Source organism: Ictalurus punctatus, chromosome 2 (genome assembly GCF_001660625.3).
Source record: "Ictalurus punctatus breed USDA103 chromosome 2, Coco_2.0, whole genome shotgun sequence".
NCBI classification, from domain to species: domain Eukaryota; kingdom Metazoa; phylum Chordata; class Actinopteri; order Siluriformes; family Ictaluridae; genus Ictalurus; species Ictalurus punctatus.
The window spans coordinates 38,842,003-38,853,779 of NC_030417.2; the positions used below are offsets into that span (position 1 = coordinate 38,842,003).

The 11,777-nt window shown below is 44.1% G+C and overlaps 1 protein-coding gene across 1 annotated transcript in view; it reads right to left on the minus strand.

Moving 5' to 3' along the window:
• Positions 1–10,699, minus strand: part of syt3 (synaptotagmin III) — a 57,401-nt gene extending 46,702 nt beyond the window's left edge. Inside the window, exon 1 of the mRNA XM_017496100.3 lies at positions 10,512–10,699. The gene's annotated coding sequence lies outside the window, so the exon portion shown is untranslated. The remainder of the gene's footprint in view (positions 1–10,511) is intronic.
• Between the last annotated feature and the right edge of the window lie 1,078 nt (positions 10,700–11,777).

Here is an 11,777-nt window from a genome sequence, read left to right on the forward strand (position 1 = left end):
TCCAATCACACGAAGGAGCGGCTGACCCGAATCACGCGGCCCGATCGCTTCTCGGAGGCTATGGTGGCGTTGAGATCCGTTTCCTGAGCTGCTGTGGTGATAATTAACCTGAGAGCGTGACAGGGAGCGCTGTACTGCAGCGATACCTAATAAATTATTCAACTATTACCGTTACCATCATAAAGCACCCGAAGTCCTTTCTTCCTCTTACAACACGGCAATTTGCCAACAATTAGACCTTTCTGTTCATTAAAATAATGACACACCGTACTTTTTTACATCCCTGAAAAACGTCAGTTCCTGTTCTCACTTACGTTATAGCAGCTGTAAACAGTCGCTCCCTCACCATCCTCTCTCTATTCTCTCTCTCTCTCTCTCTCTCTCTCTCTCTCTCTCTCTCTCTCTCTCTCTCTCTCAGCTTACCAAGAAACCACAAAGAGTTCAAATGTGTCAGAAAAATGAAAGTTACCGCTTGACCTCTGGCTGTTACAAAGCACTGACACTGGAGACTCCTTCCATAAATGTTAAATAAACACTGTATCTCCTTGCAGTTCCGCACGTACAAGTCCCTGTGAACGGGCTGTTACTATAGAAACGATAACCTTGCTGTTATAGACAGTTAAGCAACACCTTCTGACCAATCAGACTCCAGAATTCAAGAGCACGGGGTTATAGTGAATCTGCGGATCTTCCATTCTGAGCATTATGGTAAAATCATCTGAAGGAACGCTACTGTACGCCTGGCACTCATTCTAACATAACATTGAAAGAAAAGGAAATTCTGTTTTTATTGCTGTTTATTTGAAATCTTCTGAGTCTTTGTTTCATTTTGTAATGATCTGTATCGTTATTCGCGCGTTAGCCTCCGGAGCCGCCATTTTCCAGAACTGCAGTCTACCTGGAGTCTCCTGAAGTAGGTGTATAGTGCTCGGACGCAGAGGAGTTAGGAGGGCTGAAACATGACCCCCGTTAATAAGAATCATAAGCTGAAGCGTCGAGATTGAGCCAAGAAAAAGGTTTTACGGATAGATGAGATGAGATGAGAGCGACTCTCGATGGAGAGTACATGGCTGGGCCCAGGGCTAGATCACTAATGGACACGGGCCACCAGTCCGAGTCAGGCGCCAGGAAGGTGGGGGAGGGGGAACGGTGTGGGCTGCTATCGTTAAGGATGAGCTTAGTTGGATCTTTTCAGGTTGAAGATGTATGGAAAACGAAACTGCTGCCAGTTTCTGGAAGATACGTTCTTCAGACCGTGTTACAGGAAGAAATCGGCAGCATTCAAAAAGACCATGAGCTTTACGATGGACAATCTCTATCACATGCGTTCCAAGTACTCCACTGCCAGGCTAGACTTCAAAAAGGAGTCCGAAATGGCCGGATAACGACCTGGCCCTCTTCTTCACCTGATTTAAATCCAGTTTGGATCTTGATGGAAGACGATACACTTCTCAGAGCAGCTCCTGAGAGACTGTGCTGGCTGATGACGCTTACTGAAAAGACGACCGGCTAGACTGGTCACTGAATATTTTTGAAAGCCCCAAAACATTATTTTTAATTAAAATATGTTATTTTATATTAGTTATTTGCACGAGCGCCTCATAGGGCTAATCCCCGGCCCTCCTCCTTCTTTCAAAGATGAAAAAAAAATCATTATAGGCTTGATTTCTGTCATTCACGACGTCTTACTTGCAGTTAGCAAACATTTTAAAGAGGTCCGTGTTGGATTTTTATATATATATTTTTTATATGAAGCAAGGCTGTGAGCTAACTAACGAGCCCAGCACTGTAGATTCACAGAAGTATCACGTTATCGCACAGTGTGACACGCCCCCTACGTTCGAGCTTCATAGCCCAGAGCCTGTTTCCGTGACGTTGCCGTCGGATGTCATCGGTAGTCGTGGTTTCGGAGGCATTCCTTGGTGTAATGAACGTGAACGATGTGAATTATTTACTCTTTCTTAATTAAGGAACAAATCACACAAAAGGACAGAGGACGAAAAAGTAAACTTAGTCTCTGTTTTGTTTTGGAGGAAAAAAGGGTCACGACTTTTCTGTTACCGTTATGTTTTTTATTCAAATGCAGCACGAGCCCAGTCGAGCATTATGGGTTTCACACACTAAATATTATAAACCCAATCTTCTTTAAGTGTGTGTGTGTGAGAGAGAGAGAGAGAGAGAGCGAGAGAGAGAGAGAGAGAGAGCACTGAAGGTGTGTAGGCACCCTATTGTTATTCGACCTTTTCTTATTATTCTTCTGCGTCTTCTGGCTAGGGTGTCTATGGCAGTCCTTAAAACCGTCTCATGAAAAGTTGTGAAATTTGGCACACTGATCGAGGAGGGTCTAAGAAACATTCAGACCAAATTTGCTCCAAATACTGCCAATGCTCTAGCGCCACCATTGGGTCAAATTTGGGCATAATTTGTAACTTGTAAAAACTTTTAAAAAAGCCATAAACCCCTGGTATCCCTGGCTTCCCGGGGTCGAGACGATTACGTCAATTTCCTATATATCTGATTAGATTTTCCACCATCTAGGATTTTTTTGCTGGTTTTTCTGCTGCTCCTCCTACAAATTTTGTCACAGAGTAAGCTTCACGAAAGTTCTCAGAAGAATTCTCCAAACGGTTTGTCCATAATGGGCCAACCAGTCTAATCGTTAAGCTGCCAAACAGGACGTAAAGGACTTTGCACACTGACACTAAACTTGGTAGGCACCTTTGAGACCATGACCTGAGACTATGCAGCAAAGTTTGTGCCAGTGCCACCTACTGGTTAAAAGTTACAATAACATGCTTAAAAAAGCTTACATCTAACTGCCATTTATGCCACGTGCCCAGAGCAGTAGCAGTCACAACCACAGATCAAAGGAACAACAGACAAAAAACCCCAGGTTACAGCAGTAGCAGCAGCTGCGGCAGCAATGCCACCCTGCTTCCCATTTGTTCAGCTAGACCTTTCATCCTACACTCAGAGAATTCCACCACAGTCCCTGGTCAAACACACACACACATCATGAGTGAAACTACAGATCAGTCATGAATCCCTTTGCACCATGATGCTTCACCTCCACACTTCACTGTTGGTGTAGTGTTTTTAGGGTGATGTGCAGCGCCATTTCTTCTCCAAACATGGCGTGTAGTATGACAGACAAAAAGTTCAGTTTTGCTCTCGTCTGACCAGACTACACTCTCCCAGTGTTTCATAGGCTTGTCCAAATGAGTTGTAGCGAACTGTAAACGAGCTTCGACATGCCTTTTCTTTAGTAATGGAGTCTTGCGTGTGAGCGTGAGCAGTGGAGTGCATCGCCTATTGTTTTCTCTGTGAAGATGGCACCTGCTGCCTCCAAGTGTTTCTGGAGCTCTTTCCGACTGGTCCTTGGCTCTTGGGCTACTCTTCTGACTATTCTTCTGACTCCCTGGTCAGAGATCTTGCGAGGAGCTCCTGTGCGTGGCCGGTTGATGACGGAGTGATGTTGCTTCCACTTCTGGATAATGACCCCAATGGTGCTTACTGGAGGATTCAGAAGTTTTGAAATACGTCTGTATCTGATTCCATCGATATGTTTCACTACAATAAGGTTGTGAAGGTCTTGGGAGAGCTCTTTACTTTTACCCATCATGAGATGTTTCTAGTGTGTCACCTTGGTAACGAAAAGCCTTTTTATAGACCATCAATATACTAACCCAGCTGATATTCATTTACACAGATAGGGGGTGTAATTACTTATGGATTTCAGTTGGCTCCTTGCCTTACCTTGCCTTGGAGAACTGCTTTTTCTTAGCGTGTTCGACACTTTTTTCCCGTCTCATTCCTCTTTATTACACATGACTTTATTTATAGACTTTAATGTTGTGAATTCTTTATATGTGCGGATTTCTTGAGTTAATACCGATGTCTGGTGAAAATTTCATGTGGATTGCCTCACTGGAAATATATTTACTGAAACAAATGTCGACGTGTTCAGTACTTATTTCCCCCGCTGTGTACACTGTAAATATATTTTAATATGACATCATCATCTTTTTGAAATCATGAGCTGCTTTTACGCTCAGCGTTGTCGAGAAACTGGTTTACCAAAGGAAAAATGACCGCTTTACTGCCCATAACAGAACACTAGATACACACACACACACACACACACACACACACACACAGACACGGAGGCATTATACAGTAAACAGTGTAATGTCAATAATGCGGCGTCTCACACAAATCGCTTCAAATGACCTGTTATTGCCACGTTGAGATGAGAGCCTCATCTCTACACGCAATTTCTGCAAATACAAAGGCGTCCACTCAGCCCACACACACTCCATGCACACTCCATACACACTCACACACACACACACACAGAGTTTTAGCAATTTGTAATGTTCCTCACAGTGACGATAAAATAATCATGATCGTGTGTATTGTCAAGCTCACAGTGATCGATCATACGGATGACCGTGGACACACACACACACACACACACACACACACACACACACGCAGTAATATTACCCATCTCATTTCCAACACGCTGCATCTTCAGGGTTGTATTAGCAGAATGTAAATTGAAAATGTTGCACACACACACACACACATACGCACACACACACACACACACGCGCGCGCGCGCACACACACGCACACACACACTTGTCAGGACGCCATTAAAAAGAAATAGATCCAAATTTTACTCACAATTCAAAATCAAATTTACACGCCGTTGTTAGGACGTAACCATGACAACGAGCGTAAATTATATAATAGTCTGGCTTGTATTTACGCATCAGTATTGTCTCTGCTATCGATGGCCAGAACGGAGAAAATATATATGACGATATTTGAAAAAAAGTCTACAAATGTAATTATCATGATATTTTGTGTGTGTGTGTGTGTGTGTGTGTGTGTGTGTGTGTGTGTGTGTGTGTGTGGATATATTCAACAAATTGAACGAGTACATATTAAACACGATTTATGACTACAATATTCAAATAAATAAATAAATCATCTCCCTTGTTGTGGTCCATGTATGAAAAAATAATGATACTAATAAGTAAAAACGTGACGTGATCATTTGAAAAATAGTAAACAACAAAAATACATTTAACAAACGCAAAAATGGCGTGCGAAAGAGAGGACGTAAAAACACGAGGGGTCGCGAGACGTTTCCAGTGAGATGACAAAAGTCGTGCGAAAGAAAATAGAAAAATGGAATTCGGATAATACAGAAGAAACTGTCAATGACACGGATGACACACGATATCATGATATAATAATTGTAATAATGTCATATACAATAATAATCATTACGCGGAAAGACGTGCACAGTGTTCCGTCGCTATTAAAATCACAACAGTGTAGTCTTCACAGAAAGTGCTAGAATTAACTATAAAACCTAAATATGTGCTGCCTGAAGTGTCTGATTACAGTCATAAAGAATTTGATCTTTTCCCATTAGATTAGATTAGATTAGATTTATCAGTTCAGCAACATTTCTCCACTCGTGGTTAGATTTTCATGTTGTAGAGTAAAATGTCTATCAATGTTTTGAATGTCTTTGCATGTTAATGTTGATGTTAATGCGGACGTGGACACGAGCCGCACAGCGCAGTGTGAGGAATATAGACGTGCATGCCGCTACAGGAATGCTCCGAGCCTGCTGTCCTTCTGAACAGGACAGACTCGACCTCAGGGCTTTACCTCCAACGGAATGCAGGAGGACGGATGATATCTTAAAGTTAAAATATCTAGATGTGACCCGAACGTTTTACACTTTTGAAAGCTACGAAACAAAGGAAAGGTTCGGTATGAGGGATATTCGGTATTCATGACGAAGCAAATTCGTGAGCACATCAGAGACGACGCCGGCGTCCTGCGTCCGGTTTTCTTCCAGGTTTTTCCATATCGCTTCCACCGGCGCTCGCGTTCAGACGACACTGAGGATATTTACATGAACAGCAGTAATCTAATCTAATCAGACAATATTCTGATGAAGGTGTTCACGAGTCGCTTTTAGAATACTCCTTTCATGTTCCCGTGTTACGTGCTCTAGAACATAGCTGGATTAACGTCACGCGTCATTACGTCCCCGCGCCACGCCGTCCGACGTCCCTCCAGGATTTCACGTATCGACACACAGTTGGTCTCCGTTATGGGACCGTATACAGTTCTGTGTGTTTCAGTTTTAATTTCACGAAATCTTCGAGTGCGGTTAATTATTAGTCGTGCTGTACGCGCTAATAGACGACCGATTGAAGCCGTGGGCTGCGTCCCAAACCGTGTACTTACCGCCTATATAGTAGCCGCGATACATGTGTTTCTCCTACTATACAGCAGGTAAGTACGCGGTTTGGGACGCGGCCGTGCTCTCTCGTTTACGTGAAACGGTCGAGCGCTGCGTGTGTGTACGTGTCCTGTCGCACGATGCGGTGAAAACTCCCACACGTGTTAATAGTGTGATTAAGGTGTGTACACGTCTGTAACGTGACGTTAATAGTGTGATTAAGGTGTGTACACGTCCGTAACACGTGTTAATAGTGTGATTAAGGTGTGTACACGTCTGTAACACGACGTTAATAGTGTGATTAAGGTGTGTACACGTCTGTAACACGACGTTAACAGTGTGATTAAGGTGTGTACACGTCCGTAACACGTGTTAATAGTGTGATTAAGGTGTGTACACGTCTGTAACACGTGTTAATAGTGTGATTACGGTGTGTACACGTCTGTAACACGACGTTAATAGTGTGATTAAGGTGTGTACACGTCTGTAACACGACGTTAATAGTGTGATTAAGGTGTGTACACGTCCGTAACACGTGTTAATAGTGTGATTAAGGTGTGTACACGTCTGTAACACGTGTTAATAGTGTGATTAAGGTGTGTACACGTCTGTAACACGTGTTAATAGTGTGATTAAGGTGTGTACACGTCTGTAACACGTGTTAATAGTGTGATTAAGGTGTGTACACGTCTGTAACACGACGTTAATAGTGTGATTAAGGTGTGTACACGTCTGTAACACGACGTTAATAGTGTGATTAAGGTGTGTACACGTCTGTAACACGTGTTAATAGTGTGATTAAGGTGTGTACACGTCTGTAACACGTGTTAATAGTGTGATTAAGGTGTGTACACGTCTGTAACACGTGTTAATAGTGTGATTAAGGTGTGTACACGTCTGTAACACGACGTTAATAGTGTGATTAAGGTGTGTACACGTCTGTAACGTGACGTTAATAGTGTGATTAAGGTGTGTACACGTCTGTAACGTGACTAAAACAGGAAAACTCCACACGTTTAATTCCATCTGTGTTTACTTCGAGTGTGACTTTAATCAGATTAAGATCATCAGTAATCTCTGTTTACATGCTGCTGTCTTAATCAGAGTATCGTCTTAATCGGATTAATATCGGATTACCGCCGTGCGTGTAAACGTGCCGATTCAGACGGATTTGATTTAACACGGATCGTCGTGTAGGGTTCGTTGCGGCTCGAGAACGCTCGGTCATTCAGAAATGGTGGAAGATTTATGTACGATTTTCCAAGATTCTAGTTTTCAACTCAATTTCTTGACGATTCTTGATATTATATGTAATGAATTCTTTAAAAAAAAAAAAAATTTTAAAGGCTAAACGGAAGCTTTTGGGGACTTTCGGAAATGTATGGATCTTAGGTGGTCTGGTTTTATCCTGCTTTCCCTGCTCTAAATCATCTAATCCAAGTAAGTAGCTAATTAGTGTTTGTGTGTGTGTGTGTGTGTGTGTGTGTGTGTGTGTGTGTGTGTGTGTGTGTGTGTGTTCAAGCGGAGAAAACACTAAAATGTGCACAGGACGCAGGGTTTTAGGGACCACTGGTATAACCGATTATCGACTCCACAGCACACACACATTGTGCGATAGCAACTCGACTCTCTCTCTCTCTCTCTCTCTCTCTCTCTCTCTCTCTCTCTCTCTCTCTCTCTCTCTCTCTCTCTTTCTCTCTCTCTCGGTTTCATTTTCTTCTTCTTCATTTTTTTTATCTGACCTTTTTTTCCCTCTAAACCATGTCGGCTTAGCGAGGCCTCATCCTCTTGGAGATTTGGTGGATGCTCCGCTGACACATCTACACTGCCATGCATGACCGGTTTCTCACAACACACAGTAGAAATCAATCTTTTCCTCCTCCACACACACGGAGAGAGAGCGAGCGAGCGAGAGACACAAAGGATTCCACGTTTTAGGTTTCCTCGCCTGTTGCTGGGTTGAGGGTGAATCTGCGTCGTTATTTAGCAGAAAGCTGCCGCTTCGTGACTTTCGGCGAGGCGAGGTTATGAGTTCCCGAAGGCTGCGTTTGACAAAGAACGCTAATCCTTTAAGTATATCTAACCGGATATCCCCGCGATATTTAACGCGGCCCTGTTGCTTTCGGCGAAACTCCGCGCTGCCGATTTCTCCATCTTCCGTGCTGTCATGACTTCTAACCGCGTTTGTTTGTTTGTTTTTTTGTTTTTTCCTCCCCATTCCCTCACCGTGATATAACGGCTGGAAGGATGACGCGGCACCTGGCGTGAAACCGACCTGGCTCGCTTTTTCCTTCTCTTAGCCTCGCCACGCTCGTCTCTCCCTCGCTTTATTGGATTACGCTCGACCTCGTAGAGCGCGTATCGCCCGTAGACGGACGGCCCGTGACTCAGAGGATCCGACGCCGTCCATCATTTTATCCGTTCCCGGTTTAGTTCCGCACGCTATCGTGGAAAAAGGAAACGTGTCCTTGTCAATCATGACGCTAACACGTCTGATTGAATCCAGCTAATCATCGTTCTTAGCGTCTCCTCCCTCTTCAGCACAACCACCTCAGACTCGCCCGTGTGTCCGCGTCACTTCCGAGGTCCGCCTCGGTTAATGAATCGGCGGTTTTTAGGGTAACGGTGATACTCCGGGTTTATATTAACGCGCCCGTCCGTATACGTCATCGTTGCTATAGTAACGGCTCACGTACAGGGACTTGTGCAGCGGACGCTCGGATAACAATTGAAAAAGATTGCCGTGCTGTAGAGCTTTCTATAAGGACACGTTTATTATATAACACGTACGGAAGGAGTCTCCAGCGTCGGCGCCGCGTAACACCCGTAACATTAAGTTTTACCACATCTTAAGGACGGGGGAGTTCACGCTTCTTTGCCGTTTCTCTGTAGCGTGATGTAAGGATTTTTAGTGTGTGTGTGTGTGTGTGTTTTCTTAACGTTAACAGAGAATGGTGAAGGAACGACTGTTTATAGCTGCTGTAACGTCAGCGCGAACAGGAGCATTAAATGGATAATAAATGGAAAACTGCAATTGTGGGCAGGTTCCTGCGACGTTCGGGGGATAGACTGTTCAGGACGTGCTGTTACAGGACAATGATCAACAAGTTTAAGAGTGTAAGAGTAACTCCGCGTCATCACACCACGCAAGACACGGAGAGTTTTCTCACTCAGTAGCAGATGATTCGTTCGGGATGTGAATCGGCATCTGGATTTTTCCGTAAAAAAGGAAAAATGATCAGAAGTGTTTTTTTTGTTTTGTTTTTTTTATAATAAAGGTGCGTTTTTTGGGTGGTGAAAGGCGTTTCGGTCAAAATGGAGAGAACGTAGCTGTGTTACATGGAAAAGGCTTGAGGCTGGAGGACAGAGTCCACATGGAGAATATTGAGGGCATTCGATATATATATTTATACACACATTTACACACACACACACACACTAATATATCACACACGCCTTTCTTTTCCATCTCTCTGTCTCTCTCAGCCTGCGCATCAGCTTCTCTACAGCCCTCGATCCTAAATTATCTATAAGATCGCGCGGCCGTGGAGAGAGAACCCAGATGAGATGTGAAGAAGGATGTCTGGGTGTCGCCGTAGATCGAGCTCCTCCACACACACACACACACACACACACACACACACACACACACACACACACACTGAGCTCTTCTCAGCAGCGTCATCCTCATCTGGAGGGAATTAGCTGCTGTGCCCAGCGGCGTGTGAATGGGGACGGGGGTACTGGGGGGGGGGGGTCCGTGTTTCCGTGCAGGGGTGGGGTGGGAGGACGCACCAGAGGGAAGGAGGATCTCAGAGCCGGAACGTTTCCTCATGACACACACCATGGCTGTGTTACGATCCCTGTGTGAGGGATGCACATGCGGTAGAAGATGTGATCATTCTGCATGCATGCATACGCGCACACACACACACACACACACACACACGTGCATTGTAAAAGCAAAGTCACGATCTGACGCTCCTGAAGCGCAGGAGATCCGGGAACAATAGTTGTGCATCTTATTACGGCACGCCGAGGAGCTTCGCACGACGGTACAGGACACAGGAAGCACATATTCACACAGAGATCCTTTTGATCCTCATACATCTGTTATTTTCCAAACCTTCATCTGTGTCACCCATCATCATCATCATCATCATCAGCATCATAATGTCTCTCAATGCAACATGCAATGCAGGACCGGAGAGAAATAAAAAGAGCTCGCGTACTGTACCTGGGATGGAGGGCTGTGGAGGGATGGAGGGATGCAGGAGGATGGATGCTACAGGCTAGACTGAGAGGCAGAGAAGAATAAGGATCATCTCTCCTCCTCTCCCGTCTCTCCCTCTCCTCTCTGTCTGTCTCTCCTCGCTCTGTTTTTCCCCTGCCTCCTTCACAGCATGTTTTTCCCCCCTCTCACTCTCTCACTCTCTCTCACTCTCTCTCTCTCTCACTCTCTCTCTCGTCCCTCCCTCCCTCCCTCCATCCCTCGCTCCACCCTCCCCCTCTCCGCCATGTGCCCGGAATACTAAACGAGCTCCGTCTCTGTTTGCTGGCTGTAGCGCTACAGACATTTACTGATGTTCATTTCGATTCACTTCATGGGTATGATTCACTCCACTGAGTCGACTCTACCGAACAAACCTGGCGATGTGAATCAAACCGTTCAATTAGATTCATCTGCACATCCAAAAATAGATGATCTATTAATTACGATTTCCACCTGTACACTATTTCACGTCCCCTTTAGTACCGATCAGAAAGCGCTCTTAGGCAAGAAGGTTCCTCAAAGGTTCTTAGGAACGCTAGTTCCCTAAAAGGGTTCTACGTTTAAGCTTAAAGTTTCAAATGGATTCCTTACCATTACTGTTTGAAAAAAAAAAAAAAAACTTCAGGGTCTCTCTAGAATCCTTTTGATAGTTAAGGGTTCTCAGATTCACAAGTTCTACTTATGATAAGGAGGTTCTGCTTAAGTTGAAAATGAAAAGCTGTACACTCTTAAAGAGGTTCCTCGAGGGTTCGTTGGATAGCGTTTGATTTATAGCTTCCTTCAAGAAAAAAAAAAATGAAACTTTCGTAGCTTCCTAATATGTTTTTACTTTTAGAACCTTTTCTGACGGACACAGTTTATTAAAAAAAGGATTCCTCAGGGGTTCTTTGGACTGTTCTGAGTTCGTAGTGATTCCTAAAGGGTTTCTGCTTAGAACTTTTTCCTGGCTGAAATGCTTAAAAAAGGTTCTTTATATAGTCAGTGTTTCTTTAGATTCATAAAGAGGTTCTGTTTGAAATCTCTTTGGGAATTAAAAATCTACAGTCTAATAAAATAGTTCCTCAATGGTTCTTTGGATAGCTTATGATTTTATATATATATATATATATACACATCCATCCATCCATCCATCTTCTATACCACTCATCCGTTTCAGGGTCACGGGGAACCTGGAGTCTATCCCAGGGAGCATGGGGCACAAGGCGGGGTACACCGTGGACAGGGTGCCAA